The sequence below is a fragment of the Silurus meridionalis genome, chromosome 23 (genome assembly GCF_014805685.1).
Source record: "Silurus meridionalis isolate SWU-2019-XX chromosome 23, ASM1480568v1, whole genome shotgun sequence".
NCBI lineage: Eukaryota > Metazoa > Chordata > Actinopteri > Siluriformes > Siluridae > Silurus > Silurus meridionalis.
The window spans coordinates 4,499,048-4,516,910 of record NC_060906.1 but is presented as its reverse complement, the minus strand read 5'-3'; the positions used below and the strand labels follow the sequence as shown (position 1 = coordinate 4,516,910).

Sequence of the window (17,863 nt, the reverse complement as noted above, 5' to 3'; positions counted from 1 at the left end):
CATTCCTCAGGCATCTTCTCACCTTCCAGAATCCTGTTAAACAATCTGGTTAAAAATTCCACTGCATCTCTCCTAAACATCTCCATGCTTCTACAGGTATGTCATCTGGTCCAACCGACTTTCACTCAACATATTTCCATCTCCATCCTTTATTGCTCTAACTTGCAGCACATCCTTCCCAGCTCGATTCCTCTGCCTGGCCAATCGCTACAAATCCTTTTCTCCTTCCTTAGTGTCCAACTTCTCATACGCCTTTTCCTTGGCTTTTTTGCCACATCCCTCTTTACCTGCTGCAGCATCTCTTTGTTCTCCTGCCTACTTTTCTCATCTCTCTGTCGATCCCAATTCTGTTTCTCCAACCTCTTTCTCCTTATGCTCTCCTGCACTTCCTCATTCCACCACCATGTCTATTTGTCTTCCTTTCTATTTCCAGATGTCACACCAAGTACTTTTCTCGCTGCATCCCTCATCACATTCCCCAGTAGTTTCCCAATCATCCAGCACCTCTTCACCACCACAGAGCCCCTGTCTGATCTCTTCCCTGAATCTCACACTACAGTCTTCCTCCTTCAGTTTTCACCATCTGATTGTGACAGAATGAATGAGGTTCAGGTGGTGATTGACACTCCTGACCACCAATCAGTAGCGAGCAGGCACTATTTAGAGTGGGTTGGTTTGAGCCTGGCATGTGTCACGCCCGGATCCTCCCCTTTTGCGGTTGCTAAAGACATTTCAGCCTGTCTTTTCAGTGTGTGTCCCTGTTGGATGCTGCTTTGGATCTGTTTATTGCCCTCCCTGCAGTTTAACAGCAGGTTATTTGAAGGCTGCGTATTCTGAGCGGTGAATTGATTCTCAGGAACTTATCTATCCGCGTTTGGATCCTCCTTTCCTCCTTCTCTCCTTCTCTCCTTCTCTTCTTTTTCGTCCTGGGTGATTATTGCGGAGGAGTTAAAAGGTAGACTTACCACCGCCCCTGTACTCGCCTATGCCGACTTTTCACTTCCTTTTATCTTGGAGGTGGATGCCAGCCATGGGGGACTAGGGGCGGTCCTCTCACAAGAGCAACAAGGTAAGGTTCGTCCCATAGCTTATGGTAGCCGAGGTCTTCGGCCCACTGAGCGCAATACTTCAAACTACAGTTCTATGAAGCTGGAGTTCCTTGCGCTCAAGTGGGCCATGACTGAGAAGTTCCGGGAGTACCTGCTGGGACACAAGTGTGTAGTCTACACTGATAATAACCCTCTTAGCTACCTGACCTCAGCTAAGTTGGGTGCCATGGAACAGCGTTGGGCTGCCCAGTTGGCAGCCTTTGACTTTGAGCTTAAGTATAGATCAGGTAAGAGCAATCGCAATGCTGATGCCTTGTCACGCCAGAACCCACCTGCTGTGGAAGTTCAGGATTTGTGCCCAGGTGTATCTGTTCCTGCTGCATTGCGTCAAGTGAACCAAGGTGGATTGGTGAGTCAGGTAAACCAGATTGTATCTTTTCCTGGTTATTCCAGCAGTGATATGTCGGCTCAGCAGCAGGCCGATCCAGTTATTGGAGAGCTGCTGGTGTTTTGGAGGCAGAAATTGCTGCCTAGCTCTGAGGAGCGTAAGAAACTTTCTAGGTCTGCTGTGCTCTTGTTTCGGCAGTGGGATCGTCTGGTGGAGAAGGAGGGGGTGCTTTATCGCCGGGTGTTTCGCCCGGATGGTGGAGAGGAGGTCCTCCAAGTGCTATTGCCGGTGGCCATGAAACCGGAGGTGTTGACACAATTGCATCAACTGCACGGGCACCAGGGGGTGGAGCGCACCTCTCAGCTGGTGTGGCAACGATGCTATTGGCCAGGGATGTCCTCTGACATTGCCCGGTGGTGCCATGAGTGTGAAAGGTGCCAGTGTGCAAAGGGTGTCCAGCCTGCCCCTGTTAGTTTCATGGGACACCTGCTGGCTGCACGGCCAAATGACATTCTGGCCTTGGACTTTACTGTGTTGGAACCCTCAAGTTCGGTCTTGAGAATGTGTTGGTCATGACTGATATTTTCACCAAATACACCCTGGCGGTACCTACTAGAAATCAACAAGCTGAGACTGTGGCACAGGTTCTGGTTGTTGAATGGTTTTGTAATTTGGGGTGCCTGGCCGTATTCATTCGGACCAGGGTCGTAACTTTGAGTCAGCGCTTATTAAGCAGTTGTGTTGTTTATATGGAGTTGAAAAGACACGCACTACTCCATATCACCCTGCTGGAAATGGCCAGTGTGAGCGTTTTACCGGACGCTGCACAATCTTTTGCGCACCTTGCCTGTGTCAAGGAAGGGGGACTGGCCATCTTGTCTTCCACAGGTACTGTTCGCCTACAACACTACTCCTCACCAAGCTACGGGAGAATGCCCGTATTTTTTGATGTTTGGGCAGGAGCCTAGACTTCCAGTGGACTTCCTGCTTGGTAGAGTTGAGGAGCCACAGTCAGGTAGCGTTCATCGGTGGGTCCTGGAGCATCAGGATCGGTTGCAGGTGGCTTTTGAGGGGGCTCGCGGCGGTTGGGGGCTGCTGCTGACCGCCGGAAAGCCAGGCACGATCTGCAGGTACGAGAATCACAACTGCAGGAGGGTCAATTGGTATATCTCCGTGACTATAGCGTGAGAGGTCGACATAAAATCCATGACCTGTGGAGCTCCGTGGTGTACCAGATTGTGAAGGCACCTAAGGAAGGAGGTGTGGTGTATACAATTGCTCCCATCACAGATCTAGGCAAGTTAAAGCACGTGCACCGATCTTTGCTGAAACTTCAGATTGGCAGGAACTCTCCCCCCATGTTGCAGGACATTCCATTAGTGGAAACTGTGCGGCCTCGAGAAGAATTGGACGAGGAGATTTGTTTGTTCTGGTACCTGAAACACCGCAGGTTAGTGGTAGGCAAGCACCTAGGAGTATGCTTCAGTCTGAACCCCAGGGTTCTGGTGAAGTCCAGGAATCAGAAGAAATCCCTGAGGTAAGATTGAATGAGCAGCCACTAATAAACCCTCCTTTACACTCTGCTTCGGTGGGGGAGAGTGTGGTGAGAAGGACTGGAAGGAGTACTGCTGGGCAGCACTCTAATGTACATCACCTCCCACGATCCTTGGGACCAGGTACAGTGTCTAGTATAGTGGGTAGTACATCTGTGGTTTTATTCCGTCCTTGGGACTGAAAGTTAAGAGGGTGGGCTTTTGGGTTTAGTTCATCGTCGGGGCGACGATGCAGAAGCCGGGGGTGGATTGTGACAGAATGAATGAGGTTCAGGTGGTGATTGACACTCCTGACCACCAATCAGTAGCGAGCAGGCACTATTTAGAGTGGGTTGGTTTGAGCCTGGCATGTGTCACGCCCGGATCCTCCCCTTTTGCGGTTGCTAAAGACATTTCAGGTATGTGCTGCTAGTATGTAGCGTTGGCTAATAAGTTTTTCTTTGCTCATTGCACTAATGGCTCATTTGTGTATCCTTAGCCTGTCTTTTCAGTGTGTGTCCCTGTTGGATGCTGCTTTGGATCTGTTTATTGCCCTCCCTGCAGGTATGAGGAAGTTGTTTAGCAATGTTTAGCTTAACGTGTCAGGTGGCGTGAGTAATGTGCAGTCCTTGTTTTTCCTTCTTTTTCGTCCTGGGTGATTATTGCTGCGATTCGACTTTTCCCTCGCTGCGTGCCGAGTGAACAACCTCGGCTTACAACTATTTAAAAGGGGAATTCTGCTGCTGCCATTTGGCTTCTGTGATTTGTTTTAACCGGTATTGTCTGGTCTACTGTGGGGTCGAGCAACGTGCAAGTATCGGGGCTGGCTTGAAGACGACGTGGCCGCTCCTTTTGGGTTTTGCTTCCCTCAACCTTTTAATCAAGTTCTTCATTGGTTTTTGTTTAAGCGGTGTATATGGTGAATCATATTGTGCTTGGTGACTATCCATCATATTACGGTGGAATTGTGACCTTAATTCGCTGTTTCCTTCCTTTCTGTCTGAGATTTATTTTGCTTTTGGTTTCTTTCAGGAGCTGGGGTCCCACGGGTGAAAGGTCTTTGGTGGTGCTATTTCTACATTTGCTGTCGACACTTTTGGCGTGTATGAGTGGGTGTTTTGAGTTCACGGTGAGGTGTGTGTGGAAGTGTGCTTTTTGATAATTAGTGCTGATCACTCCGGTGGGTAACTCCAGCCCTGTATGCAATGATTTTATGTTGTTTTGTTCATTTGGAAGTTGTGTAAATTTATTGTTTAATATTTTGTGTCCGATTGTTTATTTTTTGTTATTTGTGTAATTGTCACTGGACCATATTCACCAGCGAGAACATTTTTTTTGTTTTATATTTTAAAGCTAAGTTTTCAATAAACTTTGTATTGTTTTATACGATGCCCACGTTTCCTGCCTACACTCAATAATAGGGGAATCGAACTTGTGTGACCTAATAAACTCTGGGGTTTACTTCTATTTCCTGGGTATAACCCTCCCAGGTGGCGTAGTCGACTTGGTTAGTATATAAAGTTGAGCTTGGGTGTGACGAGCCCTTCGGCTCTCCCTCCCTGCACCATCCGCACCTCTCGCGCCACATAATTCTTTTTTCAGTCTTCACGCTTCTACTTGTCTTCTTCACCTCCAAAACCATCCTACACACCACCATCCGATGCTGTCTAGCTACACTGTCCCCTGCCAACACCTTACAGTCTCCAATCTCCTTCAGGTTGCATCTCCTACATAGAACATAATCCACCAGTGTGCACCTTCCTCCACTCTTATACGTCACCCTATGATCCTCCTTCTTCTTAAAATAAGTGTTCACCACTGCCATATCCATCCTTTTAGCAAAATCTACCACCATCTGCCCTTCCACATTCCTCTCCTTAAAACCATACCTACCCATCACCTCCTCATCACCTCTGTTCCCTTCACCTACATGCCCATTAAAGTCTGCCCCAATCACCAATCTTTCATTCCTAGGTTCACCTCCTAGCACTTCATCTAACTCACTCCAGAATTTTTTCTTCTCCTCCATCTCACAGCCGACTTGTGAAGCATAGGCACTGATGCATCAATCATGACCACTTCAACTTCCAGCTTCACGATCATCACCCTATCAGAAACTCTTTTCACCTCCACTACACTCTTACTGTACTCTTCCTTCAGAATCACCCCTACACCATTTCTCTTTCCATCCACACCATGATAAAACAGCTTAAATCCACCTCCAATGTTCCTGGCCTTACTCCCTTTCCACTTGGTCTCCTGAACACACAACATATCTACCTTTCTCCTCTCCATCATATCAGCTATCTCTCTCCCTTTACCAGTCACAGTACCAACATTTAGAGTACCCACTCGAACCTCCACTCTCCTCCACTTTTTCTTTCCCTGTCACCTCTGTAGACGTCTTCCTCCTCTCCTTCTCCTCCTTCGGCCAACAGTAGCCCAATTTCCACCGTTACCCTGTTGGTGAACGATACCTGTGGCGGTCATTGGTAACCTGGGCCTCAACCGATTCATTATGAATTTCTTATTCGTGATTCGCATATTTGATTTGGCACGTTTTATGCTGGATGCACTTCAGCACACAACCCTCCACATTTTTCCGGGCTTGAGACCAACACTGAGAGTGCACTGGCTTGTGCATCCATAATGGCTGGGTTTCCAGTGTAAAATTAGATGTGCTGCATAAACCAATTATAAAATACCAGTTGTTTTTGTACCATAAATTAAAAATTAAAATGTTATTTAATGCCGACATGTGGATCATAGTGCTCAAAATTTAGTGGAAATTTTATTGGCCTGGATGCCATAATCAGTAATTAATTGGGTATCCGGATCATAAAATACATTTTGTCAGCATGTTTTATCCGCATGGCTTCAACAATCACCATAGCTATGCACTTGAAACAGAGTATGTGATGTTTCTGATTAAGATATAAGGATTAGATATATGACAAACAGATGTTTTTCTTATTGTGTTACAGAACATCGAATGAGAAAACGTCCAGAGAGACCTGCAAAATACCCCCATGGGCATCCATGTTATCAACATGGAAGGTGGAGAAGTTGGACATTATGAAGTCATTGGCATTCATGTTGGAGGAGTAATAATCCTGGACAACATTGGCTTTTCAGCTCAAGCTTGTGCACTGATGCTAGGAGTCGTCTATGCACTGAACTTATCTGACCCTAAGAAGCTGAAATACTACTACGAGTTCATGCAAAAAGTGCTCTTGCAAATGTATGGTGGAAAACTTTCTCCCAAAGTTCTTGGACTAAAGAACAAATTCTGTTGTCTTTAGGACTTAGCAGAATATGTGATCACTGTAGATCTGCATTGCTGTTGTCCAGAAGTTCTTTTTTTTTTTTAGTAAAAATACTTAAATGTACACTGAACAAAATTATAAATGCAATACTTTTGTTTTTGCCCCCATTTTTCATGAGCTGAACTCAAAGATCTAAGACTTTTTCTATGTTCTATGTTTCTTTTTTTACTGTGACCATCCTGAGACACACCTGTGCACTAATCACGCTGTCTAATCAGCATCTTGATCTGCCACACCTGTGAGGTGGATGATTCTCTCAACAAAGGAGAAGTGATCACTAACAGATTTAGACACATTTGTGATCAATATTTGAGAGAAATAGGTCTTTAAGTCTTATATCTTTAAGTTCAGTTCATGAAAAATGTGGGCAAAAACAAATGTGTTGCGTTCATAATATTGTTCAGTATATTTTTTCAGTTCTGAGGTTTGGAGGTTTTATTCATTATTTCATTCATTGTTGAATCATCAGTCACTTATTTTCTTGATGAATCTTGATTACATTGCTGTGTGTCATAGTCCTCTGGGTAACGTTTCAGTTAAAATAGAGTACTATTTAATAGTTAGCTGCCTGAAAGTGCTACTGTAGAAAAGTAATGTAGAACATTTATTGGACTAGAAACTGGACATTTTGACAGTGAGATTGTTGGAGTGATCTTCTTGGACAGTATTCATTCTGCAGCACAACTGTATGTGTTGTTATAATATGAAGTTGCACTTGGTGGTGAAAATCTTTCCTCCAAATTTTTTGACTGAAGAACACAAATGTTGGCTCTGTGCATTGTTTATTTATGTCTCCAGTTTTTTCTTAATTAAAATTTTGATTCATTACTAGTTGGATATGATATAAAACATGTAAAAAAAAATTTAGTGATTAACAAAATGGGTATGACTTTCTCAACAGGCATTTGTTATGACCAGTTAAATATATTGTTAGTTTCAATTGAATTTGACACTCCACTGTTTGGCCGCCATTCGCTCCACATGCTCGTTTCACATACCCACATTTGGACATATCCATTCACACGGGAACATGCAAAAACACAAAACAACAAAACTCTGGCGACACAGGTGTGTGACATGTCTAAACACTCGGCCTGGCGAGGGGAGTCGAGGCACTCTGTCTCACTGAGACCTGGATTAAACCAAATGACTACATGAGTCTAAACAAATCTACAGCACCAGGATATGCTTATAAGCATGAACCCCATCAGACTGGCCAATATGGCAAATGGCTTTTGACAGTCCGGTTTGCATGCGCTCTGGAGGTCCTGTTTTAAGCATGTTAAATCAGTTTAGCAGGGATAATAGTCCACAGGAAGTGATGGACATTCTCTTTACCTTCACCCTCTCCACCTGATAGATTAGAGTGCACACACTCTTAGATTATGGTTCTATGGGGAGTCAGTGCTCATGGTTCAGGGTCCAGAGACATGTCTTGTGTCACTGTGGTGAAATCAGAACCGCTATGTAAATTTCATTTGGTTTGACATGATGTTTCTGCTTCCTTAACTTTCATTCTAACCAATGTATTATTCTTTGTGCTAGTGGTGGCATGGAGTCCTGCTGAAATCATGACTCTCCATCTTCACAGTCCATTAGAGTTAAGTTTCTACTGAAGTATCAGATGTCTGTACACTTATATACAGCTCTGCTCTCTGCCTGCTCTCACATTTAGAAAAGAGCAGCAATAAGGCCTGGAATTGATCCTTTAAACAAATAAAGCAGGACCTATGCTTCAAACCAACACTTCTTGCAAAGGAGGTACAGTATCGCACCAGAGCCCATAAATAGAAACTGAATGAAGTTGCTGTCAAACCGAATGTAAATGACATGATTTCACCACAGTGACACAAGACATGTCTGACTCACGGATCATGTTGATAGACTGTAGAAAGAACCAGCCCCAGAATCCCCATTATACTGTGTGACTCCACTTTTGACTTTCCATTGTGTAATAATAATAATAATTATTATTATTATTATAATATATAAATTATTATTATTATTATTATTATTATTATTATTATTATCAGTTATACCATGGGTCAGAACAAAAGAAAAGGATATTCAAATGTTAGTTATACCAGAGGTCAGAGGAAAATAATAGCAGGAAATGAAAGTTTCAGTTATACCATGGGTCAGAGTGAAACAAAGAAGAAAAGCAACATTTTAATTATAGCAGTGTTTAATCAAGTTGATGGTGTTGAAGTTTCCAATGTTGCTGCCTCCTCACCAAATGCTTACGTTGCATACATTACAATTTTTGTAGATTGGACATTTCTGGATGTCTGCAGAAATGCCAGGCCAGTAACACTGCTGAGAAATGCCATCTCTTCTTGTTAGCTGGCTGAAATGTGCACCCATGTCGCTGTGAGAATAAATGTATTTACTAATGATATTATATTACACATATACAAATGATCATAATCATAAGATCTTACATCTTCATGGATCTGGCTTTGTGCACAGGGGAATTGTCATGCTAGAACAGGTTTGGGTCTCCTAGAAGAAGTGAAGGGAAAATCTATATGTCCCAATATTTTTGGTCCTCTAGTGTAGATTTGGAGATTGTTAAAGGTTTCACACCTGCAGCTGATGAGACTATAATCAGTGCTCTGTTTCAGTAGACTGTAGAAACCTCCTGGAGCTTTTCACTGATTTATTTAATGTCCTGTACATGACCCCGAGTTATAGCTGGAGGCGGTAGTGCAGAAGTGCTAGTGGTAGAAGAAGGAGGTGAGGCGACAGCTGCATGGTTCTGATGGTAGTGGTGTTATGAGTTGGAGAGGTAAACCAGTTACAATTTTTTATAAGTAAATAAGGAGAGAATTGCCAGTTCAATCAGTTCTCACTTTAAAAGTACAGACCTACATCCTGGTGCTTTCGGTGTCTCCACCAGGTTTCTTTGGGAAGAGCAGACCAGGTGCTCCAAGGAATCTATTCTGAAGCTTCATCCAGGAGTTTGCAGTGTGTCATGTGTAACCTCTTTGTCAGGTTAATGTAACTAATACCTAATTTAAGTATTAAGAAATGAAAACTGGGCTAGTATCAGAAGCTCTAGATACGACTATGGAGCCTGAAATAGTAAACGGTCATCAAAGAACAGACAACACAAAACAGGAGAATTTGAAAAAATGTATTATACAAAATAAATTGGTAGTCATTTACATTCCCTGCCTACCTAAGAACGATTCCTGAGTGCACAATAAACTCAAAATAAAAAACTCAATAAAGAACGAGTCCATGGAAGTTGTTGATGTGTGTGTGTGTTTCGTAGAGTATGTTCTTTTCACTACCCGGGTAGGTTTACGTATGTTCTTATCTGTATCACAAATGAAGGCACAGGATGATGCTGGTCCAAAGATGCCACGGCTGGCCACACCGGGCTCTTGATCCGTTCACTTCTGCGGGTTGGCTCGCCACTGACCGCTAGGGTCAGATTCAGATGGTCTATCCCTTTCTAAAAAACAATCTATACATACAGTACAGAATGCATTAATTACAATTGCCTTATTTCTGTTCAAATCTAATCAACTTTTCTCCATTCAAATATCAAATCAAATATAACCAATTGTAAAGTGTCAGAAAGTTCAGGTTATAGGATCCAAGGCAGATGCAAAAAGAGCAGGGGAGAAAAGCTGTGCAGAGCTGAATCGGGAAGCCGATTCAGGAGTCGATTCAGGAGGGTGAGGATTCGAGCCGAAACCGGAGCGCGTTCAGCGCGAGCCGGAAACCGAAAAGGGTCAGAATTACGCCTTAGTTTAAACGCGTTAACATTAAAAACGCAGTTAAATACGGCGTTTTAAACAGTATTGGCGCCGTAAAATACACCGTTGTGATCACAAACGCCGTAAAAAGCGCGCGAAAATACGTAAATGACGGCGTATTTGACGGCGTTTAGTATACAAGAAAAGCGCCGCTTTTTACGCCGTTCCTAGAGTCATGTGACGGCGTAAAAAACGCCGTTTTGGTTGCACATAGGGCACGCGTCTTTTACAGCGTTTTTCTAATAGTATTATTATTATACAGAAGACTTGTATGTTTTTTGTTCTTTTTTCTTGGGCATCTCTGCTACAAGTTGTTTTGTAGTTTTATTACAGATTCTCATGTTGATTCTGATTCCGTGTTCAGCAATGGCAACACATGTACTGTTTTATGTTACAGTAAGTTGAAGTATTTTGAGAAGCAGTAATGTGAGCTTTGTTTTGTGCATGGTAACTATTCTGTGTAAGAAGACAGGTTTTCATTTGAATAAATAATTTTTGACTCTGAATGCATGGTCTTGATTTTAGTTTATATAACCTTGTTTTAAGTTTACATGCTTTACTCATTTTAAGACAGATTACCTTATGACGAATCCTAAATTAAGAAGAATTGTCTTGTTTAATAGCTCTGGTTTTAAGATCTTTTCACACAAATTAAGAAAAGCAAACTCTTAAAGAATTAACAACTTAGTTTTAAGTAAATTACACTAAATATACTGCTTCAAATAAGTATTTTACTCCTTGTTTTAAAACACTGCTATTTTCTAAAGGCTTGGTATGTTTTCTTATTTGAAGAAATCTTATTGTAATGGGAACAATTATTCTTGTATAGTAGGTAATTAATTAGTGCTGCCCTGGAAGACTGAGTAACGAAAGGATCTTTGTCCCCACCCCCAGTGCTTTTAGTCTCTGTACACAATAGAGTATGTATGTTGTTTCCTACCTTATGGGTGACTGGACCTACAGACTGACGAGGGTAGGCTTCAGTTAGTTTACCGTCACGAGAAAGCCTTCTGAAGTAAAAATATATGTGAGAATTATATAAAAAAAGTTTACATACTCCTCCCTCCCCAAGTCTATTAAGGGAGACACCCTTACTCCCTGACAGACTTCACACTTCAGGTAAGTATAAAGAGATATAAACCTTGTTTATTTTATATATATATATATATATATATATATATATATATATATATATATATATATATATATATCATTTCTTAAACAAGAATTAGTCTCAATTACTCAAAAGACTGAAAACAACAAAGAAAAATAAATAAAAAAAAAAAGTTACGTAAACAAATATACTGTGTGTATTACAGTTCTTTGTGCTGTCACTCAAACACAATCACTTTCAATATATTCAGTATAGAGTCGAATACATTAGTAAAGAAAACTCTTATTCTCCTTCAAATTCTAAACTCACTTAAATCTTCATTTAGAATTAAATTTCAACACTTAAATTAACCTTTTTGAACACAATCACATTCAAAACAACGAAAAACAGTGAGAAAATACCAGTTTTCTATGATAATTTCACACACAAAACACTGGTGACATGTTCAACCACAGTTCACTTTACGTTCTATAACTCAACTGTCCCGTCCATCAAACCACGATATCCCAAAAGAACAAATAGGAAATACCAGTCTGTAGAATGATGAGTGGAAATGCGTTATCTTGACGTAGCGGCGTTGCAATTGTGGCGGAGGGAAATATGCCACCGCCTTGTGGGGCAGATAACAAGCCTTTAAATAAGGAAGACTGAGTGGGCAACAGGATCCTAGTCCTTCCCACCCAATGCTTTAGGTCTCAGTATAACGACAGGTTATATGTTGGTGTCTATCGTGTGGTCATGTGGGACTACAGATAAGGTGAGGTGGGCTTCAGGATCCATCTTATTCACGGTGGTAACCTGAAGTGTACGTGAGTGTGGAGAATACTCAGGAAAACCCACCCTCCCAGATCTAACAGGATAGATGAGACGGCCCCACTCCTAGTATAAAGGACTCAGGTTAACTTACAGACATTCAATTTAACTAAAGAAAAATATTTATTTAAATAAAACCAATTAGTTTTATGAAAAGGCTCAGGAAGAAACCAATATATATATATTTAACCACAAAGAAAATAAGAACAATATGACTATTTCAGGTAAGACTTAAACAACCATAAGGAAAATAATAAAAACAATGTGACTGTTTCAATTGAAACTTAAACGTGTTCTTTTGCCACACTGAACATTTTACATTCACACTTAGTTGGTATCAATCAGTTTACCTCAAATTTTAAAGAGTTCGTTTGAAAGATCAAGGGAAAAATTATACTCAGTCCATTCATAAGTCAAAATGTGCATAGACTGGCAACAAAAATATGAGTCTTTTTGTGGAAAACTCACATATCAGTTTCTCGAACAACAGTTTCTTTAACCACAGTTCTGTTTTGTTAATTGTTGAAAGGAAAACGGAACTTGCTTATCAACCTTCAAGGAAAAATGAACAAATTATTGTACATCACCACCCTTGGGTCCTGGACGGAGCGCTGAAAGGTGTTCGGATAGGCAGGGTACTGTTCCCTTAACTATTTGATCCTCGATGATTGCCCTCGTGATCCTGAAACACAGAGCACGACCTGACGAGGCCACGATCCCGTCCAACGGTGATCAATTAGAGGAAACAACGAACACAAGATGCCATCCAATGAATTAGCTAATAGTCCCCGCAACAGCATCCACTACGCTTTGAGTTCGTTTGAACTAACAAAAATCTGGATGTAAATTGCAAAAAAATACGGGGTATTCAACTTCGCAACGAATAACTAAAGTGACCTTAACAGGCCTGTTGTCCAGTCTTATTCAGAAGCACAATGAGAACTTGCTAATAATAACAAACTAGTTAAGATGAACGGAGACTTAGAAGCACGTCAGGTAGCTTTGATGCATGTCATCAGTCTGGACTAACTTCCTATGTTTATTAAGAAGTTCAAAATCAACTGCACATTTTTCATAAGCTCACCACTGCTCTTCTCCCTTTTTCCTTCTTCTACATACATTTTTTCGCGCACATGTCGGAGAAAAACAAAATGGCGGCGCCCATATCAAAATAAAAGTCCCCTCATAATTGAACCTGTATATCCACTACACAATTAACTCGAGGGATATAATTTAATTGCCTCTTTCAGTTGCAGTATCACGATGAATCAATCAAATGAATCACATAGGAGTGAATAATAAACGAATCACTTTTGAGATGAATCAGCTGAGATGTCGTTTGGATGGCAGAGTAAACTCCAAATCAAATACTATCAAAACAGTGCTTCACATCCTGAATATATACAGCAGCTGATATGGAGCAGTCACGAGTGTGTCTGCAGCTGCATAAAGTTACTGCTTCACTCCAGCAGCAGCAGAGCTTCTCAGGAGCACAAAACGCAGTCTTCAACTGTGAAACACTCCACAAAACAGTGCTGTCCTTTATCCGACTAAAGCTCTAAGTTAGTTCTCTTAAAGAAACTTTATAGAACAGCTTCTCAGACGTGACACGACACTCACTTCTGCTAACTTTTTCACCTCTCTTTCTCCTGCGCGCGCTCTTCATGCACTCTCACCACTCGCGGGAAAATCGGTCTGCTCGTCAAAATAAAAGTCTCTCAAAAATAATTACTATAAAAATAGATACCGTTACACTGGCATATTATTTGCAGAAATATTGCAGCTTCTCTGCAAACACATGGTGAGCTGTGAGATCTTCTATAGAACATGACTGAAAAAAGGAAAGTGTTTTGTCATACTAGTTGAAAAAGGTTCTTTTTTGTTCAAGTCATTGCTGTGTTTTTCTTCACTTTAGAGCCAGAAGGAAGTGGAGGCCTTATGGAGGGACTCTAAACTGAGCTGGGCTGATTTTCTTCCTGAAACCGTGGATGTGAACAACTTCATTACTGAGCAGGTGAGCTGTTGGCTGCACACTAGATTCAGACTCCACTGGAAGATCTGCACCAAACAGGATCCAGTGGGCAGTAGATTTTCTTCTTACAATTTCATTTGGTAATATCAGAACATTGTCAGAATTGTTAATTTTTTAACAATTGTCAGAACATTGTCAATTTCATTTGTTAATATATTTTTATTGTCACAACTTTACAGTGTCCCAGGTGAGATACATCTTTACTGTGGCTGCTATTTCAGGTCATTTCGGAATCCACCTCTCTTGGGTCAGGCCTGTGTTTTTCTCCTGGGTGAGTCTCCCATTTACATGATGGATGATGAGAGCAGGTGTGAACTGCTACAGGAGACGAGGCAGCGCTTTCTACTGTTAGATCTGGATACAAAAACTTGCAGCATTTTCTTGGTTTGCAGGAGAAAATCTGTTTTTTTTTTTCTTAATAAAAGTTTAACAGATTAACTGGATAAATAACTAATGAATAAATGCAGCCAATGAACATGCAAACTGTGCAAACACTTCATATAAACAGAATGTAGAATCACTGTGAAAGCATTTTAAATGAGATTCATTTGTCTGTTTTGTGTACATTCAGGATTCCATTTTTCTAGATTGATATTTGAAGGTAATTTTGTATTAAAATAATATTTTGCAGTGTGTTTGTGCTTTAAGTGCTTTGGGATTCATGTGTCCAGCTGGTCATGTGATCAGAGTGATGCGTACAGAATACAGTATATAAAAATGAGCTCCAAAAACGTCCTCATAAAATTCAGGTAGAATCAAATCTGCCCCTCTCGAGTGATGGCAAGGAAGTAAACATGAATAACCTTCTACCGTTCCCCAAATCATCCCCCCACTCCATCACGTGTAAGTAGCACACACTTGCAGTAGGATAGATTCTGTATACCAGAAATTTAAATGATCATGATACAAAGTGTACTGATAATTTAACAATCAATGGCTGTTTCCTCCAGTGTTATAAATCACTATATACTGCTCCTTTATCTGCTGACACTTCAACACTAGAGGACTTTTTCAAAATCTATGTATTCCTACAATAAGTGTGGGTACAGCATTACAATTGGATGAGTTTATATCTGATACAGAAATAGCCTTAGCAAGTCTGCCATCTGGTAAATCACCTGGACCAGGATACGAAAATCTTAGCAAAAACTCTGACCTGCTGTCTGGAGAAAGTTCTGCCTTGTGTTATTTCACCTGACCAGACAGTCTTCATCAAGAACAGATACTCTTCTTGTAATATTGGGCGCATGTTGAATGTTATATATAACCCATCTCTATCTTGGAGATGAACGACAGGATGCTGGGCAGCAGGACTGTGTACTTATGTCCCTCTCAGACCACCCAGGGACGAAGTCACGGCATGAGGGTAGAAACCATCTCACCTTCAAAACCCTGCCCAGACCCAAGACCCAACGCCAACAAGAACATCCATCCACAGAGTGAGTCAAAACCGTCTGATTAGTTTTGTGTTAAGTGCAGTTAAAGATTTAAAACAGAAAAGAACTATTAATGTTAGCAAAATTTACCTTCTGATTAGATGCTAATATGAGATGATTAAAATATAATAATATATATAATATGAGATGATTATTGATGATTTATGTCCTACAAAACTTTACTAAACACACACTGTGTACCGGTCAAACACACACATTATGTAAAGTAACACATCTCTGTTTTTCTCTTTCAGGTCATCGTGCTGTCGGTCTGCTCCACTAAATTCATCATTTTATTTATTTATTTTCTTTCTTTCTCTTTTTTTACAGAAATAGTTTTATTACTGTAAATAAATATGTAAATAACTAACAGTAATAAAGGTGTTTCATTATTGATCATTAATAAAATTCCCTTTTAATACATGAGAACTTTCATTAGAACTGAAAGAGACGCCGCTGTGAAAAGAGAACAGTAATAACAGAGTTGTGTTCGTGAAAACCCTGGAAACAGATCATGTAAATACACGACTCTGACGCTGACACCATTTATTTAATGGATGAATAAAATTTATCTGAAATAAATTTAAATATTTAGGCTGTAATACTGCACTGTATTGTATTTATATTTATTGTTATAATTTTAAATGTATTGATAGATTTTATTTTGAAACATTAACTTACTTTGATCAGAAACACAATCATACTCCAAATCAATTAATCAATAAAGTCAATAAAAGAATCCCAAACTGCTGTGTGTCTTGTCCTCGCTATTAATGACGTCATTAGAGCTCCACTACTTCTAATTACCTGCTGTGACAGTGAGCTCTAATACACATCACACTGCCACCTACTGGTCATTTATGATTCTGCAACATTCAGCACATGCGCAGGAGAGCACAGATGGGACGTCGCAGAAAAGGGCGGGGCTTCCGTGTGTGACGTCACAGCAACACAAGTCTGTATAAGTCAGAACAGTCAGTATTTCTCAGTAACGAGACAAAGTTAAGAATGGAACTGGAAGAGATTTTTCAAAGCATAAAAGAAAAGAAATCTAAACAGGCTGCTGAAAAGAAGGAGGCACTGAAACACATAGAGAAAGTAGCAGCAGAGTTGGATTCATTTCTTAATCTGATAAAGGAGAAGAGAACACCAGAGACAGAAGAGAAAGACATTCTGGTACAGATGGTACAAGAGCTGGAGGCTACTTTGGCCTCTGAGCGAAAGGACCGGGAACAGGAGATAAATGAGAGAAACGCCACACACCTCCAGAACATCACTAAGCTTCTGTCTTCACTGAAACTCCATGAGGAACAAGAGAAAATTGTAGAAAGTGAGAGAGAAAGCTGGGCAAGAGAACAAAAACAACTGCAGGAACGTGTTGCTCAGCTTGAGGCCACATTAAAAAGAGAGAAGGGAAAGAAGTCAAAACTTGACATGGAGGAGAGGAACAAGTTACAGCTCCAGACCATCACGGAGCTTCAGGATTCCCTAAATTACTGTAAAGAAGAGCGGAAAACTGCAAAGAATGAGAGAGAGATTTTGATTAGAGAACGAAGACAACTGGCAGGACAAGTCGCTCAGCTGGAGGCCGTTCTTAAATATGAGAGAAATTATTGGGAGAGGAAAAGAAAGAAGGAAAAGCGAGTCATGAAGACGAGTAATAACTTACAGCTCAAGACCACCAGGGCGCTCCAGGATTCCCTGAATCACCCTGAGGAAAAGAAGTGTGCAGATCATGAGAGCAATCATTTGAGGAGAGACAGAGAGCGACTGGAGCAACGTCTGGCTCAGCTGGAGGCCACTTTAAATTTTGAACAAAATAAATTTGAAAAGGAAAAAGAGATGATCAAACTAGACATGGAGGAGATGACCACCAGACACTTTCAAACCATCATAGAGCTGCAAGATTCCCTGAATCATTGTGAGGAAGAGAAAATGTATTTAATGAGAGACAGAGAGCGAGTGAATGAACGTGTTGCTCAGCTGGAGGCCACTTTGGAATTTGTACAAAATAAATTTGAGAAAGGAAAAGAGATGATCAAACTAGACATGGAGGAGATGACCACCAGACACTTTCAAACCATCATAGAGCTGCAAGATTCCCTGAATCACCCTGAGGAAAAGAAGTGTGCAGATCATGAGAGCAATCATTTGAGGAGAGACAGAGAGCGAGTGAATGAACGTGTTGCTCAGCTGGAGGCCACTTTAAATTTTGAACAAAATAAATTTGAAAAGGAAAAGAGATGATCAAACTAGACATGGAGGAGATGACCACCAGACACTTTCAAACCATCATAGAGCTGCAAGATTCCCTGAATCACCCTGAGGAAAAGAAGTGTGCAGATCATGAGAGCAATCATTTGAGGAGAGACAGAGAGCGACTGGAGCAACGTCTGGCTCAGCTGG

At 41.0% G+C, this 17,863-nt stretch overlaps 1 protein-coding gene across 1 annotated transcript in view; it reads left to right on the top strand.

Annotated features, from left to right (window-relative positions):
* The window catches only part of LOC124377358 (NACHT, LRR and PYD domains-containing protein 12-like), a 578,147-nt gene that overhangs the window by 390,416 nt on the left and 169,868 nt on the right, over positions 1-17,863 (top strand).